The following is an 8,350-nucleotide window of genomic DNA, read 5'->3' as shown; positions in this document are numbered from 1 at the left end:
TATTTACATATTTTAAGATATATGTTCAAGAATGTTTACTACAATATAACATATGTACACTGTAAACCACCTAAATCTCTTATTAATGAGGGTGATAAACTACTTATGGTACACCTTCATATAATGAAACATGTAACCACTGAACAAGTGTCCACAATATTCTACCCTATAGCCCATAAACTGTCAGAAAAGATAAGTATTTTAAAAGAATATATCTATAGCAACAGTGGAAAACAAATAAACAAAAAGGGCTACCAGAGAGGCAGAAAAAAAAAAAATAAAAAAAAAAAAAAAATAAAAATAAAACAGCTGGGTATATAGTAAGAAGTACATTCATAGTTGTAAGGGAGACACATGCCCAGAAAAGGCCTCAAGGGACATGAAGCCTTCACACCTGGCTGATTAGCAAAGATCTTCCTCTGAATGGAGAGACTCAGCAAATTCTGGGAATAGTGGTTTTTTTTTCAAATGGCCACATTGTTGCAAAAGATCAGAGGGCATACAATGAAATAAGAAATATGATGCATTCAAAGAAATCATATAAATCTCCAGAAAGTGATCCTAAAGAAACACAGGCTATGTATTTAGCAGACAAAGATTTTACAACAACTTTCTTAAATATGCTAAAAGAGGTAAAGTATAACATGGACAGGAACTAACAGACATTGGGAAAACAATATACTGAAACTTGTGTGATGCAGTACTAAGCAGGAGGTTTATAGCAATAAACTCTCACATTAAAAAAGAAAGATCTCAAATCAGAAACCTAACTCTCCATTTCTAGTAATTAGAACAAAATAACCCAAAAGTTAGCAAAAGGAAGAAACAAATATTACAGTAGAAATAAATGAAATGTAGATTAAAAAACTAGAACCAAGGAAACTATGAATTAACTTTTTTAAAGAAAGACAAAATTGGCAAATCCTTAGTTAGACTAATTTTAAAAGATATGACTCAAATAAGCACCAGAAATGAGACATTAAAACTGATGCCACAGATCTAAAAGGGATTATAAGAAGCTACTATAAACAATTATAAGCCAATAAAATGAGTAATGAATCAGGAATGAATAAAAAAATCTGAACAGACCTGTAACTAGTTAAGAGATTGAATTAGTAATCAAAAACTTCCCAACAAAGAAAAGCACAGGACTAGATGGTTTTATAATAGAATTCTACTGAACATTTAAAGAAGATTTATACCATTCCTAATAAAATAAATTCAAAAAAATTGAAGGAAGGAATACTTCCAAACTTATTCTAAGAAGCCAGATTTACCATGATACCAAAGGCCAGAAAAAATACTACAATATTGATACAAAAATACTTAACAAAATACTAGCAAACCAAATTTAATAACATTAAAAGGCTTAGCCAACATAACAAAATAGGATCAGTTCCTGGAATTCAAGGTAGTTCAACATACAAAAATCAATATAATATACCACATTAACAGAATATAGGACAAAAACCACATGACCATCTTAATTGAAGCAGAGGCATTTAACAAAATTTGACACCCTTATATGATAAACACAGTCAACAAACTAGGAATAGAAAGAAACTACCTCAACATAATTAAGGACACATATGAAAAGTCCACTACTAACATAACATTATATTCAATGATGAAAAACTAACGTTTTCTTCTAAAGTAAGGAACAATTTAGAAACCTACTCTAGGCAAGAAAAATAATATTAGGCACCCAACTGGAAATGAAAAAAAAAAATTCTCAAATTATGTCATCTTAGATGTAGTAAACCCCAACAATTCCACACACAAAAAATGTGTTAGACTACTAAACAAATTAGACAAAGTAGCAGGATACAAAAAGAATGCTCAAAAAATTCATGACATTTTAATATACAAACAATAAACAATTTGAAGAGGAATTTGAGAAAATCCAAATAGCATAAAACATTCTTAGAAATAAACTTAACTGAGGAGTCAAAATTTGTATAATGAAAACTACAAAACCTTGCTGAAAAACACTGAAGTTACAAATAAATAGAAAGACATCCTACGTTCATGTATAGGAAGGCTTAATAATTTTAAGTGTCCATTTTACCCAGAGAGATCTACAGATTCAATTGAGTATTTCTCTAAATCTCAATGACATTTTGTAGAAATAGAAAGAAAATCTAAAATTCATATGAAATCTCAAAAAACACTGAGTAATCAAAACAATTTTGAAAAATAATATCACAACTGATTTCAAAGTGTATTATATATCTATAATAATCAACACAGGACAGGTACCAGCATAAAGACAGAAATAAAATAAAGAGCCCAGAAATAAATCCTCCTGTATATGGTTCAATAATCTTCAGTAGTGGTGCCACAGCTACCCAATGGGAAAAAGAGGTCTCTTAAACAAGAGAGAGTGTAAAGAAAACTTGATGCTCACATGCAGAAGAAGTAGACACTTAATTTCTATTTTACACAAAAATGTACTAAAAATTTAATGATCAAATGTAAGTCCTGAGACTATACAACTCCTGAAAGAAACATATGGTAAGACCTTCATAATCTAATGTTGAATTTGTCAGTGAATTCTTGGATACAACATTAAAAGCACAGGCAAGAAAAGCAAAACTAGATAGTTGGTACTTGATTATACTTAAAAATCTGCACAGCAAAGGAAATAATCACCAGAGTGAAAAGGCAACTTCAAGAATGGAGAAAGTATTGGCAAACCATGTATCTGGTTACTAATGAGAATATATTTTAAAACTCTAAAAACTCAACAAGTAAACAAATAAGGTGGCATTACAATACACAAAGGATTTGAATAGATATTCCTCCAAAGAAGATATAAAAATGACCAGTAAGCATATGACAAGATGCTCAAAATCACTAATCATCAGGGAAAGGTAAATCAAACCAAAAATAAGTTATTACCTCATATACGTTAGGATAGCCACTATTTTAAAAAATAGTGTAGGATAGGATGTGGAAAATTGGAACTCTTTTGCATTATTGGTAAGACTATAAAGTGGTAAAGCCATTTTGGAAAACAACAAGTAGTTAAATATTAAAAATAGAATGACCTTGTGATCCAGCAATCCTACTTCTGGCATATGTACATATTTTTTTAAAACGGAAATCCTATCATGTGCAATAACATGGAGGGAACTTGAGGACATTATGCCATGTGAAATAAGCCAAAAAGATGGCTGTCTACAGGCCAGGAAGCCAACTCAGCCTTTATCTCAGACTTTGAGTCCCCAAACTACGAGAAAAACAAACTTCTGTTATTTATGCTACCCAGTCCATGGCCTGAGTTGACTAAGACCAGAAGTATGATTAGCTCCTTGCTATATACCACACACACTATCTCAAGAGCGTGGCCTGCATATTTAAAACTAAGACTATAATATCAGCCCTGGCAAGGCATTTGGAGCACTACTTGCATCTTTTCAGTAGAAGGTAAAGATTACCTCCTTGATAACACCCTGAGGTGCATCCAGGAATGGAAAATTGGAACATGTCCTGCATCTTCTGGTCAGGTTTGAGTATGTGTGTATCCGTGTATAAAATCAGCTTCCCTGTCAGCACCACAGAAACTCTCTCTGCAGTAGTATTAGAGTACCACCAGCATCATCTGGAAGTACATTAGATGAACTATCCACAGTTCAAGAATTACTATCCCAGCATGCAAATTGGGTATTTTTTCAGAGGGAAGAGAAAATTAACTCCCAGCTCAGCCCCACCAACATATGCAAGGGAATTGGAGAAATGCATATATCTTACTGGCAACATTGGATAGAAGATCAGTTTTCATGCTCAGAACTGCAAACACTGTCCCAGCATTTGGACTGAACACAACATGGATCATCTAGATTGGATATGAAGATCAACTCCCCAGTATAACCTGATGACATTATCCTGAGAGGGAAACTGAAGCACCACTGGCATCTTTTAAGAGTGGTGATACATGAACAGCTCCCTGTTGTAAACAGAGGACAGTGTCTTCATTGGGACTACAGTACCATGTACATTGTGTGAGTTAAAGATGGAAGATCAGCTCTTAGCACAAACTCATAAACATTATTTATTGTAGCAGGGGAAATTAAGGATTACCTTTATGTGCTGAAGGGTGTTTGAAACATCAACTCTCTGCTCAGGCCCACAGACACAATTCCAACTAGAAATTAAAGTGCCAGTGCATCTAGGATGCATCTGAAGAATCAGTTCTCCACTCAGATCCATACATACACCTTACCAGCAAGCAGAAGTGGAGAAACACCTGTACTTTTTGAAGGTGTCGGTGAAGAAGTTATCTCCTTGCTCTGAACAGCAGCGAACTATGCAGTCAGTGGAATTAGTGAGCCAGTTGTAGTTTCCAGGTTGGATGGAGTAGATGTGGGAGAGGGTATACTACCATCTTCCCTCTCTAACTTGAAGACACTATGCTAGGAGGGCAGTTGAAGCATGGCCTTCAACTTTTGTGAAAGGGGGGATGGGAGCTCAATTTACCTCTCAGTAAACAGATGCTATCCTGGCAGGATAGAGAACTGCCTTCATCTTTAGGGGAGGGGAGAAATTCAGCTCCCCTCTCTGACTCTCAGACCCTATCTATATGACACTATATGTCAGGGAAATTGGAGCACTGCCTGCATCCTCTGGTGGGGGTCAGGTGCGGGTTGTATGTTCATCTCTCCTCTAAGCACTGCAGATAATTTTTGTGAGTTGGAATTGTAACAGTGCCTGCAAACCTGGTGGTGGTGGAATGGAAAATCGTTCCCTGCTCAGTCTCTTAGATACCCCTGCAAGGGTACGGAAACATTGCCTGTACCTTCCTGCTGACAGATGAATATTAGCTCCCTGTTATATTTGCAGACAGTCTTCTGACAACACAATTAAAGCACATGTGCACTTTCTGCATGGAGGATGGAAAATCAGAATGCCTCTGTCTTGCAGACCCTATGACTTCAGATGATTTGGAGTACCACCTGCACTTTTTAGATGCAGGATGCATAATAAACCCTCACTGAGTCCCACAGATCATATCTGGGACAATAATTTCTTCACCAAATGGTTCTGGGAAAACAGTATAAATACATGTGAAAGAATAAAGTTAGGAAATTTCCTGGCGGTCCAATGGTTAGGACTTGGCACTTTCACTGCCAGGGCTGGTTTCAGTCCCTGGTCAGGCAACTAAGATCCCGCATGCCACACAGCGTGGACAGAAAAAAAGAAAAAATGAGGTTAGACTCTTGTCTTATACCATATACAAAAACAGAAATTAATTCAAGTGGATTAAAGAACTTAAACTATAAAACTCTGAAGAAAATTGTATATTTTAAACTATCTGCTCTTACAGAGAAAATATTGGACTTGACAATGATTTATTACATATAACACCAAAGGCACCGGCAACAAAAGTAAAAATAAACAAGTGGAATTACTTCAAACTTAAAACTTCTTTGCATCAAAGGGCACAATTAACAGAGTGAAAAGGCAACTGATGTAATGGGAGACAATATTTGCAAATCATATATCTGATAAGGGGTTAATATCCAGAATACACAAGGGATTCCTACAACTCAAGAACAATAAACCAAATAACCTTATTTAAAAATAAGCATAAGATTTGAACAGATTTTCCTCTAAAGAACATATATAAATGACCAAACAAAAAGATGAAATTGCTCAACATGACTAATCATTAGAGAAACGCAAATGAAAAATGCAAAGATGTTACTTCGCATCCATTAGGATGGCTACTATGAAAACATACAATAACAAAAAAAGAAAGTAAAAAGTGTTGGCAAAGAAGTTAAGAAATTGGAACTTGGTGTGCACTATTGATGGGTAGATAAAATGGTGCAGGCATTATGAAAATACAATATGGAATTTCCTCAAATATCAAACATATAGTTACCATATGATCCAACAACCCAACTTTTGAGTATATATCCAAAAGAACAGAAAGCAGGATTTCAAAGAAATATTTGTACACCCATTTTCATTGCAAAATTATTGACAATAGCCAAGAGGTAGAAGCAACCCTAAAGTCCACTGATGGATAAGTGGATAAACATACAATGAAACATTATTAACCTTAATAAATGAGGAAATCTTGTCAATTGCTACAATAAGGATAAACTTTGAGGACAGTATGATAAGTGAAATAAGTCGGTCACTAAAAGACAGTGTATGCTTCTCCTTATATGAGGTGTCTAAAGTACTCAAACATACAGAAGCAGAAAGCAGAATGGTGGTTGCCATGGGCTGAGGATAGAGAAAAATAGGGAAAAAAAAAAAAAAAAACACCAAGAATAATCTTGTTTAATATGTGTAGGGTTTCAGTTTTGCAAGACGAAAAAGATGGCATGGTCTATATTTTGATCCAAATTGTGATTACAGAGATGAATATATATGTAAAAACATTAAGCTGAACACTTGAAATTTATATATGTATAAATACATTAAAAATATACAAAGGTAGTATATACAACTTATATATACTTATATTTGTTAAGTTACACCTCAATGGGAAGAAGAGAGTGGGTGAAATAACAGAAGTGTCATTGGCCAGACGGTTTGGGGAGTTAATTTCACTTATGCCATAGTAATTATGAAATTATTGTCATGGCTTATTGAGCCTGAAGCAGGGTGCTGCTCTGAGGCAACCACACTGGTCAGTAAAATGGAGTTACAGTCCTTGAAGACTTGAATGTCAGTACTGTGCTTAGAATCTAATCAGTGGGAAGAACTGGTGTGTTATGATCAGTCACTAGGTAACTTACAAACTATTCACTGGTAATTATAAGTCACTAATGTTTTTAATAAATTTCTTTTATTTAAATTCATAATATGTACATTTGTTAAATTAAATCTTATAAAAGGGCTTACAGTGAAAATCCATTTAACTTCCACGTTTATCTTCAAAATACAGTCTCTGGGACTTTGCTGGTGGCGCAGTGGTTGAGAATCCACCCGCTAATGCAGGGGACATGGGTTCGAGCCCTGGTCTGGAAAGATCCCACATGCCTGCGGAGCAACTAAGCCGGTGCGCCACAACTACTGAGCCTGCGCTCTAGAGCCCGTGAACCACAACTACTGAGACCACACGCCACAACTACTGAGCCATATGCCTAGAGCCGGTGCTCCGCAACAAGAGAAGCCACTGCAATGAGAAGACTGCGCACCACAACAAACAGTAGCTCCCATTTGCAGCAACTAGAGAAAGCCTGCACACAGCCATAAAACAAAACAAAACAAAAAACCCCAAAACCCCAGTCTCCCAGACTTCCTTTTCAGAGGCAAGCAGTATCATCAGCTTCTTGAATATTCTTCCACAGACAGTCTATAAATATTCATGAGTGATTTCCTTAAAATCAAAACCAATTCAAGGTATGCTTATAATCTTTCAAATGGTTATGCTTTTATTTTCAAAATGGAATTAAATTTTTATTATAAAAATAATACACACTTATGTTTTAAATTGTATAACGTGAAAGTGAAACCCCCAGCCCCCAATTTACCACCTCCCTATAATAAGCATTGTTGATACTCTGTAACTGATGAATGTATGTCCAGGTGTTGCAGGAAGTTATTTACCTCTTCACTGCACTGTGGGTTTTCATGGGTGTGACAGGTCATATAGCAAGCCCTGGAACCAAAGCCCTAAGAACTATGTTTCATTTCCGGCCCAATCAAAAACGTCTCCACCTAACAACTTCCTGCCATTATGGTAATGAATGCTTTCCCCTTGCTCACTCAGCTTTCCGACTGTTCCTACTGTTTCTACAGGTCACTCTGCGTGGTGTGGGGGCCTCCCCTCCTCTTGGAACTATGACTAATAAGTTCTTCTTTCAATTATATATATATATGACCTGTGACATTACTCAATCATACCTGTAAAGTGAATTCCAGTGATGTAATTAAATCACTTTACAGATTAATTTGAACAAAACTGGTGAAGTGTGCCGAGTGACCCAGTAATGGATAGAGAATACATGCCTCTAGAGTGCTTGTAGGTAAGTAACTGGATACACCCAACAGCAAGCACTGCCCGGAAAGGCAATTCTGGCCGTTGGCAAGTTGTGTTTTGACTGTGTCTGCTATTACTTAGTCTGGCTTTCTACCCTAAATTGTCACATGAGCCAAGGGGAGAAATTCTAGACACCTACTAATTTTAGGATTGCTGTAGTGTGGGATTACCCCAGTTGGTATCCCTACCACATGTCACATAGCTAGTGTCCATGCCCTGTTCCCCATTGGCATGTAAGGTGGTCAATTTACAAGGCAAAGGCTTCCTCTGCCCAAGAGAGCTTCCCCTGAGATGCCAAGGGGTGAGTCTGATTCACCAAACTGGCAGCATCAGGTGGAAGGACCATCA

Source organism: Leucopleurus acutus, assembly GCF_964270905.1.
Source record: "Leucopleurus acutus genome assembly, chromosome: Y".
Classification (NCBI taxonomy): domain Eukaryota; kingdom Metazoa; phylum Chordata; class Mammalia; order Artiodactyla; family Delphinidae; genus Leucopleurus; species Leucopleurus acutus.
This window is presented reverse-complemented; position numbering follows the sequence as displayed.